This window comes from Triticum aestivum, chromosome 2B, assembly GCF_018294505.1.
Source record: "Triticum aestivum cultivar Chinese Spring chromosome 2B, IWGSC CS RefSeq v2.1, whole genome shotgun sequence".
Taxonomy (NCBI): Eukaryota; Viridiplantae; Streptophyta; class Magnoliopsida; order Poales; family Poaceae; genus Triticum; species Triticum aestivum.
Window position 1 is genome coordinate 765741582 of NC_057798.1, and position 10005 is coordinate 765751586.

Genomic DNA, 10005 nt, shown 5'->3' on the forward strand with positions numbered 1-10005 from the left:
TGCGTAGGCGGCCTCTCACAAATCTGGAAGTGTTGAGGCGGTTGCAAACGCCCAGCACGCGTCTCCGGGGTGTGCCCCCCCCCTCACGGACGCCGCCGCCGCCGGCACCTGGAGGGGGGAAACGGACGCGTCGGGTCTACACGGAGTGGATGTAGCTGTGGGTTTGGCCCGGATGTTGCTCCAAAGTGTTCCTCTGGGCCGACCTAACACAACCGGGTGGAGAGGTCCACTGGTCAAAGCCCGTCCGTGCAAAGTCAAAGGGCTAGATCCCGTGGTCAAACGCTACAGGGTTAGCCGGGACGGGGGCCCTGGGGGGTAGCAATGCCACCGGAGCGTCGTACCGGGCCCTCATACATGCGGGGTGGTGTTGTGGCATGTCCGAAGAGGCGGCACGCGTCTCCGGGTTGTGGCCCCCCTCACGGACGGCAATGAAACGGTAGTAGACGTTCTGCGGTAACGATGCAGCGTGAATATTATTAAATACTTGGAGCGCGATAAAATCATGAGTTTTTTACACAACGTGGGCACATGTGCTATAGGACTGATGGTAATTTTTCATAATTTTTTGTGATGGAGAAGTATCTGAACACTTCCCTCTACGCGGATTGCTCTTCGCACGTCTACGACTGTGGCCGGCGGCCTCCGGGGGCTAGCATACCGTCAAATCTTGCGTAGGCGGCCTCTCACAAATCTGGAAGTGTTGAGGCGGTTGCAAACGCCCAGCACGCGTCTCCGGGGTGTGCCCCCCCCCTCACGGACGCCGCCGCCGCCGGCACCTGGAGGGGGGAAACGGACGCGTCGGGTCTACACGGAGTGGATGTAGCTGTGGGTTTGGCCCGGATGTTGCTCCAAAGTGTTCCTCTGGGCCGACCTAACACAACCGGGTGGAGAGGTCCACTGGTCAAAGCCCGTCCGTGCAAAGTCAAAGGGCTAGATCCCGTGGTCAAACGCTACAGGGTTAGCCGGGACGGGGGCCCTGGGGGGTAGCAATGCCACCGGAGCGTCGTACCGGGCCCTCATACATGCGGGGTGGTGTTGTGGCATGTCCGAAGAGGCGGCACGCGTCTCCGGGTTGTGGCCCCCCTCACGGACGGCAATGAAACGGTAGTAGACGTTCTGCGGTAACGATGCAGCGTGAATATTATTAAATACTTGGAGCGCGATAAAATCATGAGTTTTTTACACAACGTGGGCACATGTGCTATAGGACTGATGGTAATTTTTCATAATTTTTTGTGATGGAGAAGTATCTGAACACTTCCCTCTACGCGGATTGCTCTTCGCACGTCTACGACTGTGGCCGGCGGCCTCCGGGGGCTAGCATACCGTCAAATCTTGCGTAGGCGGCCTCTCACAAATCTGGAAGTGTTGAGGCGGTTGCAAACGCCCAGCACGCGTCTCCGGGGTGTGCCCCCCCCCTCTCACGGACGCCGCCGCCGCCGGCACCTGGAGGGGGGAAACGGACGCGTCGGGTCTACACGGAGTGGATGTAGCTGTGGGTTTGGCCCGGATGTTGCTCCAAAGTGTTCCTCTGGGCCGACCTAACACAACCGGGTGGAGAGGTCCACTGGTCAAAGCCCGTCCGTGCAAAGTCAAAGGGCTAGATCCCGTGGTCAAACGCTACAGGGTTAGCCGGGACGGGGGCCCTGGGGGGTAGCAATGCCACCGGAGCGTCGTACCGGGCCCTCATACATGCGGGGTGGTGTTGTGGCATGTCCGAAGAGGCGGCACGCGTCTCCGGGTTGTGGCCCCCCTCACGGACGGCAATGAAACGGTAGTAGACGTTCTGCGGTAACGATGCAGCGTGAATATTATTAAATACTTGGAGCGCGATAAAATCATGAGTTTTTTACACAACGTGGGCACATGTGCTATAGGACTGATGGTAATTTTTCATAATTTTTTGTGATGGAGAAGTATCTGAACACTTCCCTCTACGCGGATTGCTCTTCGCACGTCTACGACTGTGGCCGGCGGCCTCCGGGGGCTAGCATACCGTCAAATCTTGCGTAGGCGGCCTCTCACAAATCTGGAAGTGTTGAGGCGGTTGCAAACGCCCAGCACGCGTCTCCGGGGTGTGCCCCCCCCCTCACGGACGCCGCCGCCGCCGGCACCTGGAGGGGGAAACGGACGCGTCGGGTCTACACGGAGTGGATGTAGCTGTGGGTTTGGCCCGGATGTTGCTCCAAAGTGTTCCTCTGGGCCGACCTAACACAACCGGGTGGAGAGGTCCACTGGTCAAAGCCCGTCCGTGCAAAGTCAAAGGGCTAGATCCCGTGGTCAAACGCTACAGGGTTAGCCGGGACGGGGGCCCTGGGGGGTAGCAATGCCACCGGAGCGTCGTACCGGGCCCTCATACATGCGGGGTGGTGTTGTGGCATGTCCGAAGAGGCGGCACGCGTCTCCGGGTTGTGGCCCCCCTCACGGACGGCAATGAAACGGTAGTAGACGTTCTGCGGTAACGATGCAGCGTGAATATTATTAAATACTTGGAGCGCGATAAAATCATGAGTTTTTTACACAACGTGGGCACATGTGCTATAGGACTGATGGTAATTTTTCATAATTTTTTGTGATGGAGAAGTATCTGAACACTTCCCTCTACGCGGATTGCTCTTCGCACGTCTACGACTGTGGCCGGCGGCCTCCGGGGGCTAGCATACCGTCAAATCTTGCGTAGGCGGCCTCTCACAAGTCTCGAAGTGTTGAGGCGGTTGCAAACGCCCAGCACGCGTCTCCGGGGTGTGCCCCCCCCTCTCACGGACGCCGCCGCCGCCGGCACCTGGAGGGGGAAAACGGACGCGTCGGGTCTACACGGAGGGGATCTTGCTGTGGGCTTGGCCCGGATGTTGCTCCAAAGTGTTCCTATGGGCTGACCTAACACAACCGGGTGGAGAGGTCCACTGGTCAAATCCCGTCCGTGCAAAGTCAAAGGGCTAGATCCCGTGGTCAAACGCTACAGGGTTAGGCGGGACGGGGGCCCTGGGGGGTAGCAATGCCACCGGAGCGTCGCACCGGGCCCTCATACATGCGGGGTGGTGTGGTGGCATGTCCGAAGAGGCGGCACGCGTCTCCGGGTTGTGGCCCCCCTCACGGACGGCAATGACACGGTAGTAGACGTTCTGCGGTAACGATGCAGCGTGAATATTATTAAATACTTGGAGCGCGATAAAATCATGAGTTTTTTACACAACGTGGGCACATGTGCTATAGGACTGATGGTAATTTTTCATAATTTTTTGTGATGGAGAAGTATCTGAACACTTCCCTCTACGCGGATTGCTCTTCGCACGTCTACGACTGTGGCCGGCGGCCTCCGGGGGCTAGCATACCGTCAAATCTTGCGTAGGCGGCCTCTCACAAATCTGGAAGTGTTGAGGCGGTTGCAAACGCCCAGCACGCGTCTCCGGGGTGTGCCCCCCCCCTCACGGACGCCGCCGCCGCCGGCACCTGGAGGGGGGAAACGGACGCGTCGGGTCTACACGGAGTGGATGTAGCTGTGGGTTTGGCCCGGATGTTGCTCCAAAGTGTTCCTCTGGGCCGACCTAACACAACCGGGTGGAGAGGTCCACTGGTCAAAGCCCGTCCGTGCAAAGTCAAAGGGCTAGATCCCGTGGTCAAACGCTACAGGGTTAGCCGGGACGGGGGCCCTGGGGGGTAGCAATGCCACCGGAGCGTCGTACCGGGCCCTCATACATGCGGGGTGGTGTTGTGGCATGTCCGAAGAGGCGGCACGCGTCTCCGGGTTGTGGCCCCCCTCACGGACGGCAATGAAACGGTAGTAGACGTTCTGCGGTAACGATGCAGCGTGAATATTATTAAATACTTGGAGCGCGATAAAATCATGAGTTTTTTACACAACGTGGGCACATGTGCTATAGGACTGATGGTAATTTTTCATAATTTTTTGTGATGGAGAAGTATCTGAACACTTCCCTCTACGCGGATTGCTCTTCGCACGTCTACGACTGTGGCCGGCGGCCTCCGGGGGCTAGCATACCGTCAAATCTTGCGTAGGCGGCCTCTCACAAATCTGGAAGTGTTGAGGCGGTTGCAAACGCCCAGCACGCGTCTCCGGGGTGTGCCCCCCCCCTCACGGACGCCGCCGCCGCCGGCACCTGGAGGGGGGAAACGGACGCGTCGGGTCTACACGGAGTGGATGTAGCTGTGGGTTTGGCCCGGATGTTGCTCCAAAGTGTTCCTCTGGGCCGACCTAACACAACCGGGTGGAGAGGTCCACTGGTCAAAGCCCGTCCGTGCAAAGTCAAAGGGCTAGATCCCGTGGTCAAACGCTACAGGGTTAGCCGGGACGGGGGCCCTGGGGGGTAGCAATGCCACCGGAGCGTCGTACCGGGCCCTCATACATGCGGGGTGGTGTTGTGGCATGTCCGAAGAGGCGGCACGCGTCTCCGGGTTGTGGCCCCCCTCACGGACGGCAATGAAACGGTAGTAGACGTTCTGCGGTAACGATGCAGCGTGAATATTATTAAATACTTGGAGCGCGATAAAATCATGAGTTTTTTACACAACGTGGGCACATGTGCTATAGGACTGATGGTAATTTTTCATAATTTTTTGTGATGGAGAAGTATCTGAACACTTCCCTCTACGCGGATTGCTCTTCGCACGTCTACGACTGTGGCCGGCGGCCTCCGGGGGCTAGCATACCGTCAAATCTTGCGTAGGCGGCCTCTCACAAGTCTGGAAGTGTTGAGGCGGTTGCAAACGCCCAGCACGCGTCTCCGGGGTGTGCCCCCCCCTCACGGACGGCGCCGCCGCCGGCACCTGGAGGGGGGAAACGGACGCGTCGGGTCTACACGGAGGGGATCTTGCTGTGGGCCTGGCCCGGATGTTGCTCCAAAGTGTTCCTATGGGCTGACCTAACACAACCGGGTGGAGAGGTCCACTGGTCAAATCCCGTCCGTGCAAAGTCAAAGGGCTAGATCCCGTGGTCAAACGCTACAGGGTTAGGCGGGACGGGGGCCCTGGGGGGTAGCAATGCCACCGGAGCGTCGCACCGGGCCCTCATACATGCGGGGTGGTGTTGTGGCATGTCCGAAGAGGCGGCACGCGTCTCCGGGTTGTGGCCCCCCTCACGGACGGCAATGACACGGTAGTAGACGTTCTGCGGTAACGATGCAGCGTGAATATTATTAAATACTTGGAGCGCGATAAAATCATGAGTTTTTTACACAACGTGGGCACATGTGCTATAGGACTGATGGTAATTTTTCATAATTTTTTGTGATGGAGAAGTATCTGAACACTTCCCTCTACGCGGATTGCTCTTCGCACGTCTACGACTGTGGCCGGCGGCCTCCGGGGGCTAGCATACCGTCAAATCTTGCGTAGGCGGCCTCTCACAAATCTGGAAGTGTTGAGGCGGTTGCAAACGCCCAGCACGCGTCTCCGGGGTGTGCCCCCCCCCCTCACGGACGCCGCCGCCGCCGGCACCTGGAGGGGGGAAACGGACGCGTCGGGTCTACACGGAGTGGATGTAGCTGTGGGTTTGGCCCGGATGTTGCTCCAAAGTGTTCCTCTGGGCCGACCTAACACAACCGGGTGGAGAGGTCCACTGGTCAAAGCCCGTCCGTGCAAAGTCAAAGGGCTAGATCCCGTGGTCAAACGCTACAGGGTTAGCCGGGACGGGGGCCCTGGGGGGTAGCAATGCCACCGGAGCGTCGTACCGGGCCCTCATACATGCGGGGTGGTGTTGTGGCATGTCCGAAGAGGCGGCACGCGTCTCCGGGTTGTGGCCCCCCTCACGGACGGCAATGAAACGGTAGTAGACGTTCTGCGGTAACGATGCAGCGTGAATATTATTAAATACTTGGAGCGCGATAAAATCATGAGTTTTTTACACAACGTGGGCACATGTGCTATAGGACTGATGGTAATTTTTCATAATTTTTTGTGATGGAGAAGTATCTGAACACTTCCCTCTACGCGGATTGCTCTTCGCACGTCTACGACTGTGGCCGGCGGCCTCCGGGGGCTAGCATACCGTCAAATCTTGCGTAGGCGGCCTCTCACAAATCTGGAAGTGTTGAGGCGGTTGCAAACGCCCAGCACGCGTCTCCGGGGTGTGCCCCCCCCTCACGGACGCCGCCGCCGCCGGCACCTGGAGGGGGGAAACGGACGCGTCGGGTCTACACGGAGTGGATCTTGCTGTGGGCCTGGCCCGGATGTTGCTCCAAAGTGTTCCTATGGGCTGACCTAACACAACCGGGTGGAGAGGTCCACTGGTCAAATCCCGTCCGTGCAAAGTCAAAGGGCTAGATCCCGTGGTCAAACGCTACAGGGTTAGGCGGGACGGGGGCCCTGGGGGGTAGCAATGCCACCGGAGCGTCGCACCGGGCCCTCATACATGCGGGGTGGTGTTGGTGGCATGTCCGAAGAGGCGGCACGCGTCTCCGGGTTGTGGCCCCCCTCACGGACGGCAATGACACGGTAGTAGACGTTCTGCGGTAACGATGCAGCGTGAATATTATTAAATACTTGGAGCGCGATAAAATCATGAGTTTTTTACACAACGTGGGCACATGTGCTATAGGACTGATGGTAATTTTTCATAATTTTTTGTGATGGAGAAGTATCTGAACACTTCCCTCTACGCGGATTGCTCTTCGCACGTCTACGACTGTGGCCGGCGGCCTCCGGGGGCTAGCATACCGTCAAATCTTGCGTAGGCGGCCTCTCACAAGTCTCGAAGTGTTGAGGCGGTTGCAAACGCCCAGCACGCGTCTCCGGGGTGTGCCCCCCCCTCTCACGGACGGCGCCGCCGCCGGCACCTGGAGGGGGAAAACGGACGCGTCGGGTCTACACGGAGGGGATCTTGCTGTGGGCCTGGCCCGGATGTTGCTCCAAAGTGTTCCTATGGGCTGACCTAACACAACCGGGTGGAGAGGTCCACTGGTCAAATCCCGTCCGTGCAAAGTCAAAGGGCTAGATCCCGTGGTCAAACGCTACAGGGTTAGGCGGGACGGGGGCCCTGGGGGGTAGCAATGCCACCGGAGCGTCGCACCGGGCCCTCATACATGCGGGGTGGTGTGGTGGCATGTCCGAAGAGGCGGCACGCGTCTCCGGGGTGTGGCCCCCCTCACGGACGGCAATGACACGGTAGTAGACGTTCTGCGGTAACGATGCAGCATGAATATTATTAAATACTTGGAGCGCGATAAAATCATGAGTTTTTTACACAACGTGGGCACATGTGCTATAGGACTGATGGTAATTTTTCATAATTTTTTGTGATGGAGAAGTATCTGAACACTTCCCTCTACGCGGATTGCTCTTCGCACGTCTACGACTGTGGCCGGCGGCCTCCGGGGGCTAGCATACCGTCAAATCTTGCGTAGGCGGCCTCTCACAAGTCTCGAAGTGTTGAGGCGGTTGCAAACGCCCAGCACGCGTCTCCGGGGTGTGCCCCCCCCTCTCACGGACGGCACCGCCGCCGGCACCTGGAGGGGGAAACGGACGCGTCGGGTCTACACGGAGGGGATCTTGCTGTGGGCCTGGCCCGGATGTTGCTCCAAAGTGTTCCTATGGGCTGACCTAACACAACCGGGTGGAGAGGTCCACTGGTCAAATCCCGTCCGTGCAAAGTCAAAGGGCTAGATCCCGTGGTCAAACGCTACAGGGTTAGGCGGGACGGGGGCCCTGGGGGGTAGCAATGCCACCGGAGCGTCGCACCGGGCCCTCATACATGCGGGGTGGTGTGGTGGCATGTCCGAAGAGGCGGCACGCGTCTCCGGGTGTGGCCCCCCTCACGGACGGCAATGAACGGTAGTAGACGTTCTGCGGTAACGATGCAGCGTGAATATTATTAAATACTTGGAGCGCGATAAAATCATGAGTTTTTTACACAACGTGGGCACATGTGCTATAGGACTGATGGTAATTTTTCATAATTTTTTGTGATGGAGAAGTATCTGAACACTTCCCTCTACGCGGATTGCTCTTCGCACGTCTACGACTGTGGCCGGCGGCCTCCGGGGGCTAGCATACCGTCAAATCTTGCGTAGGCGGCCTCTCACAAGTCTCGAAGTGTTGAGGCGGTTGCAAACGCCCAGCACGCGTCTCCGGGGTGTGCCCCCCCCTCTCACGGACGGCGCCGCCGCCGGCACCTGGAGGGGGAAAACGGACGCGTCGGGTCTACACGGAGGGGATCTTGCTGTGGGCCTGGCCCGGATGTTGCTCCAAAGTGTTCCTATGGGCTGACCTAACACAACCGGGTGGAGAGGTCCACTGGTCAAATCCCGTCCGTGCAAAGTCAAAGGGCTAGATCCCGTGGCCAAACGCTACAGGGTTAGGCGGGACGGGGGCCCTGGGGGGTAGCAATGCCACCGGAGCGTCGCACCGGGCCCTCATACATGCAGGGTGGTGTGGTGGCATGTCCGAAGAGGCGGCACGCGTCTCCGGGGTGTGGCCCCCCTCACGGACGGCAATGACACGGTAGTAGACGTTCTGCGGTAACGATGCAGCGTGAATATTATTAAATACTTGGAGCGCGATAAAATCATGAGTAGGCGGCCTCTCACAAGTCTCGAATTCGGCGTTCCACCACCCTCCCCGTCGACCAGGCCACGGCCTTGGCGGACGAAGCTGCTCGAATTCGGCGCCTCCCCTCCCCTCCCCTCTGTGTGGTTCCGGGAGAGGAGAGGGCCGAGCAGTTTAAAAAAAAATAAAAATCTATATGAAATAATAACACATAAAAAAGGAAAACTATAACTATAAAAAAATTAAAAATCTATATGAAATAAAAAAGAATAAATATATAACTATAAGAAAACATTAAAATAAAAAAGAATAAATATATAACATTGAAAATAATATACACTAAAAATATATTTGAAGACAGTTAATAATATATGCCACGTGTGTAATTAACATGTATACGGCTAGTTTGTAATTAACATGTAAAAAAAAGAAATACACCTATGCCTACGGCTTAGCTGTCGGCATATATGCCACGTGGCATAATCCACTCCCCGCTCACCCCCTCCACTCGTTCGTCGCTCCACTCGTTCGTCCCCGACCCGCGCTAGCTAGCTAGCTGCCGCCGCCGCCGCCGCCCGCCGCTGCTCCCCGCCGCCCGCCCGCCGCCGCTCCACCCGCGCCACTCTCCCCTCCCTCACCCGTCCCCCCTCCCCGCCGCTCCATCCCGTCCCCTTCCCTCCCCTTCTCGCGCCACCGCCGCCACGCATCTGCCGCCCGCCCGCCCGTCGTCGCTCCACCCCCTCCCCTCCCTTCCTCGCGCCTTGCCTCCACCCCAGCCTCGGTCGGCGGCGCGTTGCCTCCACGAACCGGGCAGGGCCCCGCCTCGGCCCCTCCTCGAGCACGCCTGACCACGGCTCCGGCCAGCGGCCCGCGTCCCTGCCCGGCCGCCCTGGTGCTAGCTCCGGTCGGCGGCGGGCTCTGCTTCTCTGGCCGACCACGACCAGCCCCGTCCCTCCCGGCCCTCCATCGCCGTGACGCTCCTCTGCCCGGTGAGCTATGCTCTTTTTTTTCATTGTTCCTACTATGACATTCATAGTTTCGTATTAATTTGCTGCAAATAACTACTATGTGTGGACATGTGTAACTTATCTTCATAAAGACAAGTGATGTCATTGTTAGCATTGTTCTCTTCTAGATTTTATGTCCATAAGCCTAATATTTGTACCAATATGATATGTAATGGATTATGATAATATATGCATGTGAGATTAATGGATGGTGTATTCGGCCACTAAGTCTATTCACATATGCATGCAAAACAAATTTTTGAGTTGCTGTTTGTGTCATGCTCTTTGAGTTGTTGACGTCTAGAGATGGCATGGATAGGAGGTGAAGTTGTGTCTAAATCCTTGCTATGTGACATTTAGTTTCTAAAATAGTTGTGTGAGATGTGCTCCAAAATTGACATATGATGAGTGGTTATTTAATCATGATGATCTTGCTAAAAAAATTGAAGGACAAAATTTTACACTTGACAAAATATGATTTTTTTTCATAGTTTAAACT